This window comes from Oreochromis aureus, linkage group 3, assembly GCF_013358895.1.
Source record: "Oreochromis aureus strain Israel breed Guangdong linkage group 3, ZZ_aureus, whole genome shotgun sequence".
In the NCBI taxonomy this organism is placed as follows: domain Eukaryota; kingdom Metazoa; phylum Chordata; class Actinopteri; order Cichliformes; family Cichlidae; genus Oreochromis; species Oreochromis aureus.
The window spans coordinates 8,118,116-8,140,766 of NC_052944.1; the positions used below are offsets into that span (position 1 = coordinate 8,118,116).

The following is a 22,651-nucleotide window of genomic DNA, read 5'->3' on the forward strand; positions in this document are numbered from 1 at the left end:
CCAGGATCGTGTCTAAATTGAACTCAAGATAATGAAAGTTCTGAACTCTGTTTTTATTGATAAAGGATATAGAGGAGTTTGAAGTGAACCTATGCTTAATGCATAATAAAAATGCCCTAATCGTAATGTCACCTCATCAAACTAACGTCTGATCAATTTCACAGTAATCATCTTTTCAAAGTCCTGTACAGTGACCCCATGTTTTGACTTTTGTTCTGTTTTTGATCTTTGATTTCATCATGGTTATTACTCTTAGTGTTTTGGTTTGTCTCAGTATTTCTAGTTCATTGTTCTGTGACTTCTAGTTCTTAGGTTTTGTTCCTGTGTCCCTATGTTCAGTGTCAAGTATGTGCCTCTGTGCCTGTCGTGTGCTTCCTGTTGTATTTTGATAGTCCCTGTCCTGTGTGCAGTGTGTCTGGTTTTGCTTCCCCTTGTCTCGTTAGCTCTGATTTCTCCCAGCTGTGTTTCCCTCCTGTCTCCCATTCCCTGATTGAGCCAGTGTGTATTTAAGCCCCGTGTTTTCCTTGCTCTTTGCTGTGTTGTACGCTCATTTTGCTGTGTTCTCTTGTCGTGGTCCTGGTTGGTTCTCTAGCATATCGAGACTATCTCTCCACACCGTTACATGTTCCATATGTACGGGGTATGATCCCCCTTGATCGTGGCGTGTGGATAATTCTTTAAGACACTCCGGCTCGCCCGGCCACCCCCAGCTCATGTATAAAACAGCTGTGCAGACGTGACACCGGTGAAAGTTTGATCTCCACTTGTGTTGTGTGTGTGAGTGCTTGGCCTTGAGAGTGCTGTATGTATGTGCGTCCGTCAGGAGCGTGTTTCGGCACCCTCCGTGGGTGCTGCCTCCCCTGGCATTCCCGGGTATTCCCCTGGTATTTCCCTGGTATTCCCCTGGTATGCCCTGGTATCCCTTACCTTGGTTCCCCTTACCTGGCCCTTAGCTTTCCCCTTGGTTGGTCTCCCTTCCCCAGCTTATCGCCTCGAAAAATAGGCTTATGCGCCGGTCGGACCATGCTGTGCGGCTACCGGCTAGCGAGTAGCTCGGCTACGGTGAGCAAACACAGCAGGGACACGGCTTCAGCGTTCAGGCATATGCTGTCGCCTGGGCACTCTGCAGCTCGGCTGCGATATATGTGAACACAGAGGGGATACGGCTTCAGTGTTCCAAGCATTCGCTGATGGCCTGCTTAACACTGCGGGGAATGAACAGTGGAAAGGGGAATTAGGCCATGGTTCATGCCGGCAAATCGTTAGCTGGCCTGCGAGTAGCTTTCCAGCCGGTTAGCCTGTCTGGCGTGTCGCCCGCAGCTCGCGGGTTAACGGAGCCATCAGGGCTCCGCTCGTAGCTCGGCTACATTGGGGAAATGTGTCAGAGTTCCAAGCATACGCTTTCACCTGTCAGCACTGTGACGCTGAAGCTAATAAACAGTGAAAGGGGAGTTCAGGTTGCAGCTAGTGACGGCTACCTGTTAGCACTTCCTGGTTAGCGTGTGGCCCCACCCCCTTGCTTGGTAGCAGAAGTATGGCAGCCCACACATCCCAAACATGTCTGTGTATGGCATTTTTGCCTTTTGACGATAGGCACAAGCAGTGTTGCTGTGCCTGGGCGAAAAAGGAAAAATAAATAACTACATAAAAGAGGCACAGAGCATGCTGTGCTGGCTAAAGAAGCTGACACTTGCATGCACTGCTTTGTTGCCAGCACGAACTAGGCAGATCATGCTTGGTTTTGTGAAAGCATTTAAATGGACCGCCCCTCCCCCTTCTCCTGCCTCCGAAAATGAGAGAGTAGGCTACTATGGGGAACATGGCTGCCACTGCTGTGAACACCAGATAGGCAGGCCATGGGCTGGTTCCCCTCCCACACCTGTTGCTGATTCACTGCTGGCCCCTCCCACAGCGTCCCTCCCATGGCTCCGCCTCTGTCAGGCCTGGGTCGGTGGAGGTTGACTATCAGGTGGTGGATGTTGACAGTTGGAGGTTGACAGTTCTCGGCCTGGGGCGCTGGCTCTCTGTCTGGTAGATTGCCCAAATGTTGCGGGTATACGTGGCCGGCAGCTGACACCCCCGGCAAGTCACGTCCCTGACTGCACTGCAGCTCCAGGCTGTCTTCCCCTGGCGTATTGCCCGGGTTCACCGGTTTACACGCCAGCCGGACCTCGCTATCTGATTCTTCAGCCAGCGAGTGAGTGTTCTCCAGCCTGCAGCGTTGTGCATGAGTGTCTTGTTCTCAAAGTTCACTCTTGCTGCTCCCCTGTCTGCGGACAGCGCTAGCGACCGCTCAGCCCTGGGGCAGACCTTTGGGTTAAGTCCCCGCTTGGCCTTCAGTGGGCTAGACCGCCAGCCCCTGCCCTTCTGTGGACAGCTGGGTGGCTCCGTGGCTGTGTGGATGGACCCTTCAGGTCGCATCCCTGCCTTGGCCCTGTACTGCTGCTGTGGGCTGTGTTCCCCTGGCGTATAGCTCACGGTTCGCCGGCTCATACGCCAGCTGGACCTCGCTGTGTCTGATACGTCAGCCAGCAAGTGAGTGTTCTCCAGCCTGCAGCGCCAGGCTCCCTGCAGGCGGTTTGCCGGTTACACGTTAGCCGGGCCTCGCTGTGTCTGATACGCCAGCCAGTGAGTGTGTTGTGTTCCAGCTTGCGGTGCCGGCTGTACACAAGTGTCTCGTCCTCGAGTTCACTCTTGCGGCTCCCCTGTCTACGGACGGCGCTCAGCAGCCGCTTGGCCCTGGGGCGACCTGCAGGTCGCGTCCCTGGCTTGGCCCTCCACTTCAGCAGCTGCACTGCAGCTGCCGGCTGTGTCCCCCTGGTGTGTTGCCCGCATTCGCCGGCTTACACGCCAGTCGGACCTCGCTGTGTCTGATCCGTCAGCCAGCGACTGTGTGTTCTCCAGCCTCTTTAGCTAGTCTCTGTCTGGCATATGAGCTGCTGCGGCTGCAGGCTGTGTTCCCCCAGCGTCTTGCCGTGTCTGGCCTTCGCGTTGTGAAGGGTGGTGTGTCTATTGGTGCGTTTTCATTGACTCCCAGCACCTTCACTCTCGGCAGTTCGGTTGCACTGTCTCCTCGCGGGGTGTCTTATAGAGTTACCCCGTACATATGGAATATGTAATGGTGTGGAGAGATAATCTCGATATGCTAGAGAACATACGGTTATGGTGTAACTTTGGTTCTCTTAGTGAGAGACTATCTCTCCACCGTCAGGCCGCTAGGAGACGCGTTCCGTTCAAACTTTCACCGGTGTCACGTCTGCACAGCTGTTTTATATGTGAGCTGTGGGGCGTGGCCGGGCGAGCCGGAGTGTCTTAAAGAAGTATCCACACGCCACGACCAAGGGGTGTCGTACCCCGTACATGTGGAATGTGTAACAGTGTGGAGAGATAGTCTCTCACTAAGAGAACCAAGGTTACACCGTAACTGTATGTTTTTCTGTCTCATGTTCCTTAGATTTTAGTTTCTTGAGTCCAGTGTAGTTTCTATTTCATGTTTAAGGTTTCTGATTTGTTTTGTAAAGTTAACTTCTTGAAAAGTGTTTCCACCGAATAAAGATTTGTTTTGAGATTAAGTCCCGTGTCTGAGAGTCCTGCGTTTGGGTCCTGCCTCCTTCCTGCTACACAGCACTTGACATGACACATGTGTCACACACACTTTGTAAGTAAGTTTACTCTAGCTTCCTCACACAGTCCAAAGGCAAGCACTTAGTGGAGTTAGGTTAACTGGAGATTTTAAACTGCACATAGGTGTGGCCCTGCAACAGGCTGGCGACCTGTGTGTGGATCGATAGATGGATGGAACTAAGATTGTTTGCCAAATATGTTCACTGATTCTTTCCATATTTTACATTTTAGCTCAAACATATATAGCTGTAGTTTGGTGTTTTAGCCTCTATTTCCAGTGCAAATCTAACAGGGGGCAGTCTCAGAAAAATTACATATTACAGTTTTTCTCAAATGCTAAAACACAAATGCCAAACCTCTAAACCAAATGACCAGTTGTCTAAACACATTTACTAAATCTAGCCATCATTTACCAATATCATAAACACATGTCACATGAAGACACAATTCACAGAACACAATCCTCCGTTGTCATAAATCTAACCACATTTTGCCTTGCTAAAACACAAGTTGCAAAAGAACTCTGCTCATATTCTCAAATGAAAGCTCATGTGATGCAAAATGCTTGCCACAGTCAGCAATATTTGAACACAATGAACATACCTGGCGTCATTCATTACACACAACGACTCAAAATTAAAGACACTTGTTGCTAATGCTGTGACCACATGTATAAAAGCAAGTTCAGAGTGCACAGTTTGCTGAAGATTCCAAACAAACACAATGGATGAAGGCAGAGTCAGGGGAAGAGGAATTCGATGCAGAGGAGGGAGAAGAGCTGGCCCTGGAAGAAGAGGAGCAGGCTAACGAGGAAGAGGAGTTCAAATGAGAGGAGGAAGAGGAGCAGGTCTACGAGGAAGAGGAGTTCAAATGAGAAGAGGAAGAGGAGCAGGTCAACGAGGAAGAGGAGGAGGCCAACATGGGAGAGGAGAAGGTCCAGGAGGGAGAGCAAGACAACCACGCACCATCATTACGGACGAGATGCGAGCAACAGTCATTGACCATGTCATTGTCCATGGCATGACAATGGCTGAAGCAGGACTAAGAGTCCGTCCAAACCTGAGTAGGTTCACCGTGGCCACCATTATCAGGGCATTCAGACAACAAAACAGGTATTGTACTCTATTGCTTTCTTTGTCACAATACAGTTTTACAAACCTGTGAAAGTAGTCTATTGGTTGCAAATCAGTTGTGACTGTATTGTAACACATGTCAATTGACAACACATGTTTCTTTCTTTAGAGTTGAAAGAATGCCACATAGAGGTGGGAGGGTTGCCATATTTACAGCGGCACAAGAAACCCTCATTGTGGATATGGTTCGTGGGAACAACCTCATCAGACTCCGGGAGATCAGAGACAAAGTCATTGCCGATAAGGTCAACTTTGAGAGCATTGACGATGTCAGCTTGGCCACAATAGACCGAGTTCTCCGCGCGCCAAAGACGCGGATGAAACGGGTCTATAGGGTTCCCTTTGATCGCAACTCTGCGCGACACAAAGACCCACGTTACGGTATGTGCAAGTAAGTATACATCCATGTTCACAGTACAGTTAGTGGACATACTGTGTTGCTCAGTGGCCTACATTACTTCTGGACAATACTGTGCTACCTGATTGACTGTTGTTCTGAACACCTGTGCACTTTCACATTTTCACAGAGGATATTACAGTTGGACACGATGGCCAGACCTCATGAGTACCTCTTCCTGGATGAGGCTGGCTTCAACCTGCAGAAACGAAGGCAAAGGGTCGTAACATCATTGGCCAAAGAGCCATCACTGAGGTCCCTGGCCAACGGGGGTAATATTACTCTTTGTGCGGCCATGGGTTCGGAGGGGCTTGTCCACCGGCATGCTGTCCTTGGGTCTTACAACACCCAACGTCTCCTCACCTTCCTAGAGGAGCTAAAAGACATCCTCCTGGACCGCCAACAACACCATCCTGGGCCCGCACATCACATTTATGTGATCATTTGAGACAATGTCCGCTTCCACAGAACAAACCAAATCAGAGAGTGGTTCACCACCAACAGTGACCACTTTTTAAACGTCTGTCTGCCACCCTACTCCCCTTTCCTGAACCGTATAGAGGAATTCTTCTCATCGTGGAGATGGAAGGTTTATGACAGACAACCATACACAAGAGAGAACCTCCTAAGGGCAATAGAGCTGGCCTGTGTTGACATCCCAGCGGAGGCCTTCCAAGGATGGATTCGCCATTCCAGGGCGTTTTTCCCGCGGTGCCTGGCGAGAGACAATATAGCCTGCGATGTGGATGAGGTGATGTGGCCCGATGCAGCTCAGCGACATGATGCTGCACAGTGATTGTGGTGTGTGTGTGGTGTGAATAAAGTAAATGAAAAAACTTCACACCCTGATCATGTTTTCAAGAGTACTGTTGTGTGCAATAGATTCTGTTTTTGCATTGAGTTGTGTTACAGTACTGTACGTACATGCAGGATTTTCTATAGATTTATACTCTTCATATGAAACTCACAAATCTAAATGCCTAATCCTCTGCAGAGATCTACCACGATCCGTTACGGTATAGTTTTGAAAAATATGCATTGGCAGTTATGAAACAAAGAACCTTCTCACAAATTGAGCATTGTGTTTTCAATTGTTTTGCTGTAGTGTGTAATGATGTGTATAGTGTTTACATTTTTGAAAGCTTCGAGCTGCTCTTTTGGTGTGAAAGTTTGAGTTTTGCAGTGGGAAGGTGTGGTTGTGTTTATGTAGCTTTAGAAAAGGGTGTTGTGTTTAGACATTGTGGAACATGGTGGGAACGTTTGTGAAATGTGTTTTAGCATTTGAGAAAAACTGTAGTAGAAGCTCATGGAGGAGGTGTTTTAAAATAGGAGTCTGGAGGTAAAATGGCCGGTTTCATAGAGAACCTGAACTAATGGGCTGCAAACGGGGCTAGTAGATAGGAGGAAGCTGGGATAACGATAAGTTATGTAACACTATGCCAGCAGAACACTATAATAAAGAAATGAAGCATTTTTTCCCCATTTCAGTCCTTTTGCTGTGCCTCCCAGGGCTGTCACTGCTGCTTTTTAAAAATTTCTACCATTTTATTTGTGGTGTAAGTTGGCTATACAGTTATATTTAGATCTGTTTAAGGAAACTATGGCCATTACATCACATTTTGTTTTCATCTCTATTGGCACTCAAAGATAAAGGGAGCTGTACAATTTAACTCAGTGTACCAGAGGCAACAGGCAATAGGAACAAGTTCCCATACACCATATACACAATCTCAAAGCCCATTTAATCACCCCTGGGACTGCATGCCTCAGAATATGACTATAATAGACTGTGTACAATATTTTTCTGGTTTAGCTTTTCGATACCCTATAAGCAAAAAATAAATAGTATAAAAATAATAAATAAAACTACTATTCTGACTGACTTGTGTATTACAGGAAAGATAGATGGTCCTGTGTGCAGTGCGGCACATCCAAGCGTGGGCTAACACAATGTAAAGCCTCTAGCACTCTGCCACAGTAAACAGTTGTTAGTGGATTACTGGGAATCAATAGCAAGTAGTGGTAAAAAAAAAAAACAACAGAAAAACAGCACGCGTATGAGATGAAAACCTGCAGCACTGCATCTACTTGCACTAGCATTACAAATAGCAACATACAGAAACAAAAATGGAAAAAGCCCTAGGTATTTTAAATAACAGGGCTTTTATTTAATTTGTTAAAAAGGCTGTTGGTGCTCCTCACCCCACCTCAGATTAGGAGCCTGGAGGAAAGCCACTTCTCTTTTGCCTCAAAAAGAGCCAACTATGGTGGTTCTCAGATTAGAATTCCTTTTGGTGGTATTCTCTGGAGAACTTCCACGCACATCCAGCTAGTGGGAGACCCCAACGTATGCCATGCCCAGCTCTTGCTATAGGGATAAGGGATAAGCGTCAGAAGGAACTGGAAAATCCTTCCTCAGAGAGGGATGCTCTGAATATTCTTCCTAACCTGCTGCGACCACAAACGGTCCTCACATGTATGAAAGAAGGAAAATAAATGAGCATGCTTTTTGATGTGTTAAAAAAGTGCATGGATAGAGATAATTAAAATTCTCTGCTGCAGTGGGTAGGTGGCCCCAAATTGGAAAAGTAACACAATCAGTCTTAGAGCCCCAAACTCCTATTATGTGATTTCATTTGGACTTTTTCTGAAGATTTTGTGTGCACTGGTTTTGGACCACTACCATTATAACAAGGCCTGCATGTGCTTTTTGTTTTGCATAAGCATTGTAGTTCATTCAAAAGATGTTCAGTGAATGGTTTGTATGGCTCACAGCCGCTATTTAGAACTATATGGAACTCTATTGATAATGACTTTGTGTCCTTATTTGACGTAGCTGTGAAAGGAGCATGAGTCTCATCTTTAATTCAGGAATCACCAGCAGATTATTAAAAGTATGCTTTGTACAAACCCAAGCACTGTTGCATTTACATGCTGTACTAGTAAGGTCTTATAAGTGCAGTGTGAATTGTGCATAGTGTGCTAGTAAAGCATTACTGTAATAGAGTGGGACGGCGGCTGCTTGTCGCAGAAAATGTTTGCGACAGGCTGCCAGCTCTTGGCCTTATGGCAATGTCTTCTTTTTGTCTTTTACTTGCACCTTGCATGTACCTTGGAGGGCTTGTTTTGTTGATACTGTTCCAGTTACCTTAAGTCACAAAAAGCAATCCCATTTTCTTGAATTTATTTCAAAGTCAGGGTGAAGCTCCCGGCATCCAGACAGTTCATAAGAGTGGAGTGCTTGGATGTGTTTTCACAGTGTCGGCTCTGCCGCTTTTTATGTCCCATCCAATAAAGGCACTGCAAGTTGCTCATGGCTACAGCCAATACTTGTAGAGAATGTTTTTCATCTGGACTTTGACAGTTTAGTCACTGTATAAAAGTATGAGGAATTGCCTTCTGCAAGACGATAAAGGACCTACTACGATGCTCTCTCTCCTCGGTCTATTAGGAAAGAAAAATAAACTAAAAAACGTCATTAAGACCTCTTAGCTGTAGGCCACATCACCACATGCGACAAAACGCTCACTGTGTGTGTGTGTGTTTGTGTGCGTGCTGCTGGGAGTCTCTTTTGTTACCCTCTCAGGCATGTTAGTAAGCTAAGTAGAGTGTAGTAAATTAGGTGAATGATGAGCGTGAACAGTTGCACTGTGCCACTTCTTTAATCAGTCTAATTATTAGAATCACACTCAGAGACTGACATTTTTGTTTGGCATTTTTTTGTGATCTACTGTTCTTTCTGTTATCGATTTTATTTTTGTACATTTTCTATTTCCTTCTTTTTCTTTTGAACTGACTTTGTATACCTTCTTCCAGATCTCGTCTTTTCTTTGTATGCTTTTCTGTCTTTTTTTGTTCTGTCTCCTCTTCTGAGTCGTGTGCTTTTCTGTTCTTCTCTGTCCTTTTTTCCCATCGTGTGTCTTTTGCTAGCCTATGTTCTCCCCTCATGTCTTTGATTCCTCACCTCTCCTCTCTCATTATCTCCATCCCCATCTGTTTTCTTTCTCTCTTCTCACCTTCTGCTTCTTAAAACTTCTACTCTTCCGAACAATCTCCTGTCTTTTTATCTTCTCATCTCATTTCCTCCTCTCATTTTTTGCACTATCCCATCTTCTTTCCTCCTCTTTCCTTTCTTTCATCTTTTGTCTTTCTCACCCTTTTTCCTTTCATTTCTCCTTTGTTCTCCTTTGTCTTCCCATTGCCCCTTGTCCCCCCCCCCCTTCTAACTCCTCTCATAAGTTCCTCTCGAAACCTGTCTGATTACCTCCGTGGGATCCATAAAGGGAATGGGGATGTGTGCTCAAGCTAATGATAATTAAATAGACTCATCATCAAACAGTCATTATGGCAGCTTGCCCCACCTGCCCTCGCTCAAAATGGCAGCTGACTACCTGACACCAACCGTCTGTTGCAGATTTTAACAAAGAAGCACTCTTTCATCCTGCAAGTCTACTTCATTTGCACATGAAACTAGTGCACTGGGTCACTTGCGTGTGGTAACTTTTACAGAAAGGCAAGGAGAAAATATAGCTTTATCAAAGAATGCTGTTTGAGATAAAATAAAAGAGATTGTCTTACTTTGCAACATTTTAATAATTATCTATTTTTAGATTAAAAAAAACAAAAGCCAAACAAAAAAGAATGTTCAAATAGACAAAGAAGTACAGTTTTTAAAATAATTCTGCTATGCAACACAAGCGTTTCTTCCTAAAATATTACAAATAATTTATACAAAAGTCAAAAGCTTGAAAATAATGTGTATCTCCTCTGCCTTTGAGGCATAAAAAACATATAGAAGCACTTACTATAAACAAAAACAAGAAAAAAGAAAAAAGATTTTTACATAATGCTCTGAATTTGAAATCCATTACAGTTTTTCTCAAATGCTAAAACACAAAAGCCAATCCTCTAAACCAAATGACAGTTGTTTAAACACATTTACTAAATCTAGCCATCATTTACCAATATCATAAACACATGTCACATGAAGACACAATTCACAGAACACAATCCTCCGTTGTCACAAATCTAACCACATTTTGCCTTGCTAAGACACAAGTTGCAAAAGAACTCTGCTCATATTCTCAAATGAAAGCTCATGTGATGCAAAATGCTTGCCACAGTCAGCAATATTTGAACACAATGAACATACCTGGCGTCATTCATTACACACAACGACTCAAAATTAAAGACACTTGTTGTTAATGCTGTGAACACATGTATAAAAGCAAGTTCAGAGTGCAGATTCCAAACAAACACAATGGATGAAGGCAGAGTCAGGGGAAGAGGAATTCGATGCAGAGGAGGGAGAAGAGCTGGCCCTGGAAGAAGAGAAGCAGGCCAACGAGGAAGAGGAGACCAAATCAGTTGTGACTGTATTGTAACACATGTCAATTGACAACACGTTTCTTTCTTTAGAGTTGAAAGAATGCCACATAGAGGTGGGATGGTTGCCATATTTACAGCGGCACAAGAAACCCTCATTGTGGATATGGTTCGTGGGAACAACCTCATCAGACTCCGGGAGATCAGAGACAAAGTCATTGCCGATAAGGTCAACTTTGAGAGCATTGACGATGTCAGCTTGGCCACAATAGACCGAGTTCTCCGGCGCCAAAAGACGCGGATGAAACAGGTCTATAGGGTTCCCTTTGATCGCAACTCTGCACGACACAAAGACCTACGTTACGAGTATGTGCAAGTAGAGCTGGGCGATAAAACGATAACGATATGTATTGCGAAATAACTTTTTCTCGATAGAAAAATGAAACTATTGCGATAGACCTCATCTCTCTCTTCCTGTCTTATAAAAAAAACCAATAGCCAATAAAAATTAAGTAGCGCAGAGCCGAACCAATCACAGCCGCGGCGTCACGTCACGTAACTTGTTACGTACAGCTCAAGTGCCAAAGGCGCACGTGTGTATTTGTTTGAGAAGCAGCCAGCCGCCGTGCCGGGTTTTTGGTGACCAGAATACCGAAGGGAACACAGATGACGGTTCCAATGTCGGAGAGATTGTCGAAAGGAAAGGCCAGAGAAGTTCCGTGTGTGTGGAGTATTTCGCTATTTGAAGTCTGACAAAAAACAGCGTAACGCGCACTGTAAATTGTGCTGAAAGCATGTTCCCACAAAGTCTGGAAATACAACAAACCTTTTTATCACCTGAAGCAGTGCCACCCACTGGAGCACGCGCTCAATCTCTGACTGAAAGCGCTAATTAGGTCATCGAAAACAACCAGGGGAATCCCTGTGAAGCAGCAACAGTCAATTGAGTCGGCTTTTAGCCAGCGTCTTACCATATGACAAAAAAGGTAAGAGCCATAGCAACATAACGAATGCCATAGCTTACTGTCTTGCTAAAGACATGCTACCAATAAACACGGTCGAAAATGAAGGATTCAAGCAGCTAATTAAGGTAATGGATCCTCGTTACCAACTCCCTGGACATAAACATTTCTCTCAGACAGCGCTTCCAAAGCAATATTATGTAAGTTGGTCAATTTTGTCTCTTTTCTGTAAAATAAACTAAGATTTATTTTTAGAATTAATATTTTGTTTCTAAGTGGAACTGACAATTTAGTGGTCTGTTTTGTTTGTTCTATTTTGAAACTTAAACGCTTTAGCGGCTGCCTTTTGTGTAGATTGTAATATTTGCCTTTATTTTGCATAAAACTGGTGGTGGTCAGAGGGCCCGGTGGCGCCAGTGTCCGGCAGCCTCGCCTCTGTCAGTGCGCCCAGGGCAGCTGTGGCTACAACGTAGCTTGCCATTGCCAGTGTGTGAATGTGTGCGTGAATGGGTGAATGACTGAATGTAGTGTAAAGCGCTTTGGGGTCCTTAGGGACTGAGTAAAGCGCTATACAAATGCAGGCCATTTACCATTTTTACCATAAAACTGAAGCCTCATTTTAAGTACATCTGCCCTGTTGAACTTATTATGGAAAATGAATATTTAAATCAAAACAAGCTGCTGATTATTTCACATTTTATTTGTGAGCAACATCACATTTAAATCTTACATATATAGTTATTTGGCTTATATCGTGATATATATCGTTATCGCCTGAAATGAAAAAAGCATATCGTGATATGAAAAAATCTTATATCGCCCAGCTCTATGTGCAAGTAAGTATACATCCATGTTCACAGTACAGTTAGTGGACATACTGTGTTGCTCAGTGGCCTACATTACTTCTGGACAATACTGTGCTACCTGATTGACTGTTGTTCTGAACACCTGTACACTTTCACATTTTCACAGAGGATATTACAGTTGGACGCGATGGCCAGACCTCACGAGTACCTTTTCCTGGATGAGGCTTAAACCTGCAGAAACGAAGGCAAAGAGGCCGTAACATCATTGGCCAAAGAGCCATCACTGAGGTCCCTAGCCAACGGGGGGGTTTTTCCCGCGGTGCCTGGCGAGAGACAATATAGCCTGCGATGTGGATGAGGTGATGTGGCCCAATGCAGCTCAGCGACACGATGCTGCACAGTGATTGTGGTGTGTGTGTGGTGTGAATAACGTAAATAAAAAAAACTTCACACCCTGATCATGTTTTCAAGAGTACTGTTGTGTGCAATAGATTCTGTTTTTGCATTGAGTTGTGTTACAGTAGTGTACGTACATGCAGGATTTTCTATAGATTTATACACTTCATATGAAACTCACAAATCTAAATGCCTAATCCTCTGCAGAGATCTACCACGATCCGTTACTGTATAGTTTCTAAAAATATGCATTGGCTTTTATGAAACAAAGAACCTTCTCACAAATTGAGCATTGTGTTTTCAATTGTTTTGCTGTATTGTGTAATGATGTGTATAGTGTTTACATTTTTGAAAGCTCCGGGCTGCTCTTTCGGTGTGAAAGTTTGAGTTTTGCAGTGGGAAGGTGTGGTTGTGTTTATGTAGCTTTAGAAAAGGGTGTTGTGTTTAGACATTGTGGAACATGGTGGGAACGTTTGTGAAATGTCTTTTAGCATTTGAGAAAAACTGTAATAATTACTGTACTGAAAAAAGTACTGTTTAAGAAAGGATAGTGCATTTACATCCTGTTCATCAGAGTTCAAATTATAAGTTAAATACAATGAACAAAGATTTGGAAATTGAAACCTTAGCAAAGAATTGCTAAAACACTAAATCCCATTGTAAAAACTAAACTGTCAACTATGAAAACTCTTTCATCAAATCAATCCCACAGTTGCCAAAATCTTAAACACTATTCATCTGGTTAGGACACCATTTGCAAATCTGAATCACCCATTTACCAAAACTCTAAACACATTCTCAAACACAAAACACATTTAGCATTGTGGTGCACTTGTACCCAGAATGGTGCACACAGGCTACAGAAGTTAAACACAACTAACACACTGTTTTCATCATTAACACACTACCACTCACAATGGAAAACACATGTTGCAACCTCTTCTTCTGCTTTTTGCTAGACTGAATACAGCTTCATCCACAGAGATGTATTCATGAGGCCTAACCATTGAGTCAAGTTCAAAGATTCTCTGTACACAACAAACTAATGTTAGTTCTGTAAATGAATAGTATGATGTATACATGTGCTATGTATACAAGTATACTTGTAACTAAATGGTATTTTGTTTAGAATTGAAGGATGGCCACATGAGGGTGGAAGAACACGCATGCGCTCACAACACCAGGAGACACTTAGGCTACGTTCACACTGCAGGTCTTAATGCTCAATTCCGATTTTTTGATCAAATCCGATTTTTTGGTCTGTTTGTTCACACTACAAATAAAATGCGACAGCAAACGCGCTCTAGTGTGAACGCTCAAAGCGGCCCGCATGCGCAAAAGAAGATGTCACACACAACGCGCTCTGTTTAGACCCAGAGCAAACAATATTGTTTGACTAATGGCCCTTAATATAAAGACTTCGGACTTTACGTCTCCCAATTTTTGCTTTAAGTTATTTTGTTATTTACATAATAATGTAAATAACCTAATAATTATCCTTATTGGCGTTTTAGAGGAGTGGTGCTTCAAAGGATAGTTGCAGATTTCTGTCAGAATCTGCAGATTAAACAGTACAAATAAAATGTTCACGTTGTCCTCCCAACAGTTTCACTGACATCTACACTGGATGGCCAGGAAGCGTTCGCGATGTCTTCTCGGGCGCTTCTCCGGCACTGATAATTGGCATCTGTCTTGTGTCAGTGACGTAAAAGACGGATTTAATGCGACATGACCGTTCAAACAGCAGTCGCTTTCTAAAACATCAGATATGTATTGGATTCAGTACCACATACAAAAGTGACCCAGATCGGATTTGAAAATATCGGATTTGTGCCGTTCACACTGCCATACCATGATCGGATATGGGTCGCATAGGGTCAAAAAAATCTGATTTGATGCGCTTTCGCCTGCAGTGTGAATGTAGCCTTATTGTGGATATGGTCTGTCAGAATAATGCAATTCGACTGCATGAAATACAGCAGTGGATTATAAAAAACAACATACGTACATGTTGAATCTAGCAAAAAGGAGAAGAAAAGGTCGTAATGTCATAGGTCAACGTGCTGAATTATTATTATTATTGAACTGCCTTGCCCGCGTGGTGGAAATGTAACTATCTGTGCTGCCATCAGCAACTATGGGGTTCTCCACAGTCATGTTACAGTTGGGCCATACAACAACGAACTTATAGTAACAATACTGGATGGTCTACGAGATGCTTTGGTTGAGTAGAGAGATCGCGAGCAGGCAGAGCATCCCATATCATTTGGGCCAATTTGAGCCTTCACCGAGGTCCAAGAATACGCAATTGGTTTCACAATGAGCAGCATTTTATCAATGTGTTTCTTCCACCATACTCTTCCTTTTTGAACCCTATTGAGGAGTTTTTCTCAGCATTGAATGGAGCATGTAGTGAGATAGGAGTGGAATCTTGCCAGGGCTGAATTCAGCATGCTAAACGGTTCTTTCCTCGTTGCCTTGCAAGGGAGACCATAGCATGTGATGTGGATGAAGTCCTGTGGCCTGACCCAGCACAAATGCGTGATGCTGAGGCAGAATAAATCATCTGAATATGCTGTAAAAATATATAATTTTTTAATGTATATATAACTTTTTTTTTACTGCAGTTCTTTTTTTGTTAAAATGTGAGTACAAGAATAAATGAATGAATAGATAAATATTATTTTCCAGCTATCTCACAGTGTTTTGTATTTATTTCTGTAGTGTGTAATCGTTGCTAAGTTGTGTTTGCACATTGGCTGGTTTTGTGTGGCTTTTGACAGTAGTGGTTGATTTTGAGTAAAGTTAAAATAGTTTTGGGTCAAATGTTTGGTTTTGCAAGACAAGTTAAAGGTTATTTGAGTGTAGCTTGAATTTTACACTTTATGTTTAGTGTTTTGACAAAAAGAGATGAGATTTTAGGAAATGTGTTTTAGCATTTCAGAAAAACTAAGAATGTGAACACACCCTCCTGGCTAGCACACTATAATGGGTTAGAATAAACATATACTCGATACTGTCATGTGGAAAAAAATGTACCAAGTCTTTTAACCTTAGGGCTTACATAGGAGGAATTAACAGAAATTAATCTGATCCATACCAGGTTCTAAAACTATTTAAATACTACCTCTGTGTTTTTTCTATGACTTTATAAGTAGCCTACATTGTTTTTAGAGGAATTTTGTCCCACTCTTTAAAGTGTTGTTTCAGTACACTGAGGTTTGCAGGCAGCTCTCGTGCTGCAGTATTTTGGGCTGAATTCTGGACTTTGACCAGACTGTACCTTTCAGCCATTCTGCACTAAAAGTTATAAATGTCAGTGTTCTGTATCAAAGGACTGAAAAGATGCTGAACTAATACCACATTACAGCAAAATATGACATCCATTTTATTTTTAGTTAAACAGTAAACAACAACAAATAAACAGCAATGAAAATGGAGGCCAATTAGGGTAAATGAGAAATAAATACCCCATTGCAATCTATGAGAGTGTTATCAATTAAATACCTTGCTTTCTTTTCAAGTAAGCTAAATTAAAGAATATAGAATGTACAGTAAGCCATCTCATTTACAAATGTCACTGAACCCATTTGTTCTTTGAGCAGTAAATTACCGGTCTCCTGTGTTATAAAGAGGTTTTGGAATTATGGTGAGAAAATGACTGATACTGAAGGCAATTTTCGTAAATTCTGCTCTTTAAGTCAAAGTCTTGGTGTTGGAAAGCAGTGCTGAAACTAAATTTCTACTATGTTTATTAATGACGTTTAAGCCCATTAATTCACCTAAACCATCTATTTGATACTTCTTTAGCAAGAGGAAGTTTGAACCCAGTGTTGTGTTTCTCCCTTAAGTTGTTCAGCTAACTCGGATAAACCTGCATGCTGTAAAAAAAAATCAATCAATCAAACCAATTACACCAAATAAGTCTGCACAATCAAGTCCATTCAATTAGCTAGAAAAATACAGGTTGGAAGCTGCCGAGGAAGTTAAATTAAGCAATGGTTTTACTTTCATTAAACTGTAGGCAAAGCAGTGACGGTGTGTTAATTAATTTGCTTTCATGAATTATGGAATTATGTGCACAAATGAATGAAAACAAAAGTGGAAAGAATAGAAATAAGAGAAAATAAGAAAATGCCTTGCATGGGTTTACAGTTTTTTCTGAATGCTTAAACCCTAACTGTGATTCTTATAGCACAATTTCTAAAACTATTAATACTTATAGCAAAACCACTCACTGAGTTTGCAAAACTAAAAGCACAAATACTGCTTTGCACTCAGTTTGCCATTTTGTAACACACACTTTGCAAACCTGTAGCTACAATCCACTGCACAGCACTCTTTTTTGCAGAACTGTAAACACAACTCACGGCTTTACACTCAATTTGCAAAGGATCAACACACTCCTAGCAAAACTATACACATTTATGGCCATTATTTACACTATTTTGCCAACTGTCTGGCACACTGTCACATGTGAAAACTTTTTTAGATAATTAGTTCACTTTGCAATCAGCCTAAGCACTATAATACAGGTAAGCTGTGTGTGTGGAGTACAGTGGAGGGAGCAGGAAGAGTGAGAAGTAGAGGAGGCCGAGGAAGAGGACGTGGAGGTGAAGAAGTAGGACGAAGAGGACAACAAGGACAAGGAGGAGCAAGAGGAGGACGAGGAGGGGGGAGAGGAAGGGTAAGAAGAGTAAGAAATAGAATTGCTGATGACATCAGAGCTACAATAGTGGACCATGTAATCAACCATGGAGTGACCATGAGGGAAGCTGGCCAACGGGTTCAGCCTAACTTGAGCCGCTACACTGTAGCAAGCATCATAAGGACATTTTGAAATGAGAGTTAGTACAGTCACTTTGCACTAAGATTTGTAGCACTGCCATGCTAATGAGAAACACAACAATACCATAGATGTAAAATTCCAGAAGATATTTTCCCCTGTGCCTTGGACTACAGCAGCGCTCCCCAACTCCCGGCCTCGGACCGGTACCGCCCGTGAGTCGCTTTGGTACCGGGCCGCGAGAGTTGAGGCTCAGGTGTGAAATGTATGGTTTCCAGGGTTTTTATCGGTTTTCAGCGTTATTTTGTTATCGTTTTTATCGTTAACTCGCTTTTCCTGGGTCTTTTCACGTGTGTTATGAATAAATTGTCTTTTCTTTGGTACCGGTACTAGTTTTATTTTGTTGTGTTTATCCGCGACACCTTATAGGCCGGTCCGTGAAAATATTGTCTGGCATAAACCGGTCCGTGGCACAAAAAAGGTTGAGGACCGCTGGACTAGAGGACATTTCATGTGATGTAGACGAAAGTTTGTGGCCAGATCCACAGAGATGACACAATGTAGACTGATTTCTTTTTTTTTCCTCAGTGAAATTACTATTTTGTTTTGACTTGGAAATAAACACTTGTGTTTGTTTTGATGTGTGTGAATAAACACCAGTACTTGAAGTTTGGATCCCTCTATGCTTACGGATCTATGACAAAAGTATGAGCTCAAACTGACATAGCCTACCTTGTGCACAGAGAAAGCAAAAGCCAGATGTGTTTTTCATTCATACCATCAGTGTGTAGTTGGTGCATTGTGTGCTTATTAATTTGATGGCTTGTGTTTACTGTCTGATACAAAAATACCATTTTTACAAAGGTGTGGTGAGTTAAGCAAAGGTTATTCGCTTTTACAAGAAAACTACAATGTTTTGCTGATTGGGTGACAGGTTTTCTTATTTGTGTGTAGAGTTTTGCAAAAATAGCCAATAGCCAGTAGTTACAAAAAATGTGCTCAAGCCATTCCTCTCCCCCCTCCTCGTCTTCCTCTCCCCCCTCCTCGTCCTCCTCTTGCTCCTCCTTGTCCTTGTTGTCCTCTTCATCCTACTTCTTCACCTCCACGTCCTCTTCCTCGGCCTCCTCTACTTCTCACTCTTCCTGCTCCCTCCATTGTACTCCACACACACAGCTTACCTGTATTATAGTGCTTAGGCTGATTGCAAAGTGAACTAATTATCTAAAAAAGTTTTCACATGTGACAGTGTGCCAGACAGTTGATAAAATAGTGTAAATAATGGCCGTAAATGTGTATAGTTTTGCTAGGAGTGCGTTGATCATTTGGAAATTGAGTGTAAAGCAGTGAGTTCTATTTACAGTTATGCAAAAAGAGTGCTGTGCAGTGGATTGTAGCTACAGGTTTGCAAAGTGTGTGTTACAAAATGGCAAACTGAGTGCAAAGCAGTATTTGTGCTTTTAGTTTTGCAAACTCAGTGAGTGGTTTTGCTATAAGTATTAATAGTTTTAGAAATTGTGCTATAAGAATCACAGTTAGGGTTTAAACATTCAGAAAAAACTGTAAATGAGTTATTAAAAATTTGACAAGATTGACAAAGCTCATCTGTTATGACGATATAAAAGAGTGCTTATCTACTCGCTCATGCTAGCTGTATTTCGACACAAAGCGCAGATAGTAACAGAGAAAGCAGAGCCAGTGGCAATTTGCTGAAGCTCTTATTGGTCTCCATGTCAAAAACCAGAGATTTATCCACCGTCTACATAGACAAACAACCAGCTCCAAGCTGCTGGCATCTTAGCTTGAAAAGCCATTGTTAATGGGACACAGACACAACCATCAGAATCGAATACATATTTTATTGGCTTGATAATCAAGCAGCATTAATTCCGCTTCCAGAGACAACTAAAGCCGCAAAATGGCAGTGATGTAAAGGATGGATGCAAACAAGCACAACAGAGGCAGCTTACAGCCATACCACCCTGAGCACGCTTGATCTTGTTTGATCTTGGAAGCTAAGGAGGGTTGGGCTTGGTTAGTACTTGGATGGGAGACCGCCCGGGAATACCAGGTGCTGTAGGGGGTGGCTGTAGCTCAGGGGGTAGAGCAGGTCAGCTACTAACTGGAAGGTTGGTGGTTCGATCCCAATTTGCTCTAGTCTGCATGCGAAGTGTCCAAGATACCAACTATGTTGCCCTCCGATGCATCCATCAGAGCATGAATGTTAGAGAAATCCTAACAGATTAGAAAAAAGTGATTGTGTGAATGAATTAGTTGAAAAATCCTTTTTCTCTTAACCATTATTCCTTTTACTTCTCAGACCTCATCACTTCCTTGTATTCCATCTTAGCCTCTTCTTGCCCTTTTCTTTCTTTATTATATTCCTCTACTCCTGCGTTTTCATTGTGATTTGGTCTACAGATTAATAGACACCCGTGTTTTAATAAAGTCAGCCATGACCTCCTATCGGCCCCCTCCTATCTGCTGGACCTCAAGGCTTATTGGAGAAGCGATAATAGGAAGATGAGAGAATGTGAGACAAGGTTTGAAAAAAGACGGATGGTGATGGTGTGGGGGTGTCATTGTCATCTAGGAGGATTTTGACAGCTGTATAATGGAAGGGGAGGGAGGGCAGACAGACCAGACAAGGAGAGCAGGATGTGGTGTGCAATATGCAGGTTGGACACTGTATCTGTGTCAGGGTCAGCTCTCATTACAGTGCTGACCATAAGATGGCAAGCTCTGACCGTGTGTCCGTGTCAGTGAGGATGTCATTCAGGGAGTATCTGACACCTGCAACAATGAAGTTAGATTGTTATTACAGAAGTGGGGGTGGGAATTATAAGAACAGTGTGTTATGGATTATAAAAACAACCTCATGGTATACACAAGCAGCTCACATGAGCCCACAATATCAAATCTTAACAGGCTCCATTCTTTACTGTTATTAGTGAACAAGTGATTTCTAATAAGGGAACTACATCACATTTTCCCATCTCATTTCCTCCTCACGTGCTGCTCGTATGGCTTTCTCACAAAACCACACAAGGAAAAAGACTAGAAATGTAGACCCAGAGATAATGGTGGCACCAGGAGAAAGCACAAAGATCATAACAAAATATGTAAAAAATATCTAAAGACTGTCCAACATTCACAAAGAGGTTTAAATTTCACCAAGAATACTGGTTCTGAATTTGTTGAGATTTTCAGCAGGATAGACCAGGACATCATCTGACCCATTCCCACCTTGATGGGTTACAAAGTGGGGATAAAGTGGAGACAGTCTCAGCAAAACAAAAGAACTGAAGAATGAAAAATACATGGAGTGATAAATTGCCATTTCTATTGAAGCTCCGAGTCTGATTTTAACAGTATGAATCCACTGAGCCAATATCTCTTTAGTAATCAGCCTAATAATCAGCCTAAGATGCAGGTGGTAGTGGTGCAATGTATTGGGAATCTTTTCTTGGTGCAGATTTTGTTCTTAATATCAGATACTTATAATCATAATGCGCAACCTCCTACATTGTTGTTTTTCGTGGACATTTCTCAGTGGCTACAAATTCATATTATATTTGTCACATACACAGTACAACATAGAGATGGCACGATACCACTTTTTTATGTCCGATACCGATACCGATATCATAAATTTGGATATCTGCCGATACCGATATGAATCCGATATAGTGCGTTTTTTAATCAATAAAACTGTTTTTTTAATATCTTGCTGCATTTTGTATAAGTTCATACTCAAGTTTAAATAAACACCAACACTAAAGCTATTCTGTTATACCTGTATGTAAAAAATACACTGCACCCAAAATATTTTATAGTTCAGCAACACTGATCAATCTAATAAACTTAAACCTACTCCATCCTCCCTATTCTGGTATTTTAAAGAGTACTTAGCAGAAATATTAAGCAACCTAACTAATAGGGTTGCAAACTCCCAGCAAAAAAAAAAGGGGAACCACCCCCACCCTCCACGTCATGATGCTTAATCGATGTAATCAACTTTAATTTGATGCAGGGTGAAAAAAAATGCACAGAATTAAATTATTTTTCAAGAATAATTAAATAGATTCAACATCTTTCTTCAACAGAATTGCAGACTGCACAGATGGTATCTTCCCAAAGGAAAAAGTACTATAGCTTACTAGGGTATATTAGACTTAACAGTTACTATATACAGTAATGGACTTCTATACATTTTACATCAGATTAAAACTTTGGGTGTAAGATTCAGATAATTATTTATTAAAAGCTAGACATTTTAAATGAGAATAAGAAAGAAAAGTATGTCTTTGTGCCCCCTTTTCCTGTTAATGCCCTATCGGCCCCCCCTGGCTACACTTTGCTAGATCCGCCCCTGCACAGTTACCAGCCGTCAGCTACGTAGAAAAGGATCCTGGTGTAGAAAGTAATATTAAATAAATTCTAACAACAGCTTATCAAGGTTAAAGGTGCTGCTGTTGTTCAGCCGCTGGTTTCCTCTTTCTGGTGCAAAGTGGGCCAAAAACAAAGAAGAGAGAGGGACTCGCGATCAGCTGATCATTAAGCAGTTTCACGATTGAAGTAGCCGCAGGAAGGTGAGGGAGAGAGAGAGCGAGAGGCAGTCGCTCCATATATCGGTTGTTAAGCTTAACATGGGAACGCTTTACAAACATTCAGAGATGAACTTACACACTTGCTTTACTTCTCTCTGGGATAACTTCCTCGGAGATGAAATGCTGGTTTGGTAGCGAGGCTACAAATACACACAGCCGCTCTATCAGGTGATGCACACTGCTCCGACGTGCTACGGTTATGAGCCGAGTTACGCCGTGTCGCAAGTTTTGTGAGGTGTTTTTTTTTTATATTTAATGTATCGGATTACATTTTTAATTTCTCACCGATATCCGATCCAGTAATTTACGTCAGTATCGGACCGATACCGATACGTAATATCGGATCGGTCCATCTCTAGTACAACATGTAGTGAAATGCTTGTGTCTGAGCTGTGGACAGGCTGCAGACGTAGCCACGCCATTCCTGGGCTTGGTTTTAGCATGGTGGGGTTTAGCCAGGGCCCCTACTGGATACCGGGATGTCCAGTTGCTGCAGTCCACCATCTTCTAATGAATACTTCTAGAAGGATAATGTCACAAAATAAGTCATCTAAACCTATTATACATCAGGGTCATTTTCAGCATCTTTTTTTCATATTTTTATTCTTATGCAAG

At 42.4% G+C, this 22,651-nt stretch overlaps 1 protein-coding gene and 1 pseudogene across 7 annotated transcripts in view; one reads left to right on the forward strand and one right to left on the reverse strand.

The window, feature by feature from the left end:
* The window catches only part of sorcs2 (sortilin-related VPS10 domain containing receptor 2), a 377,677-nt gene that overhangs the window by 133,400 nt on the left and 221,626 nt on the right, over positions 1–22,651 (reverse strand). The window lies entirely within an intron of this gene.
* LOC116311237 lies at positions 19,391–19,509 on the forward strand (annotated as a pseudogene).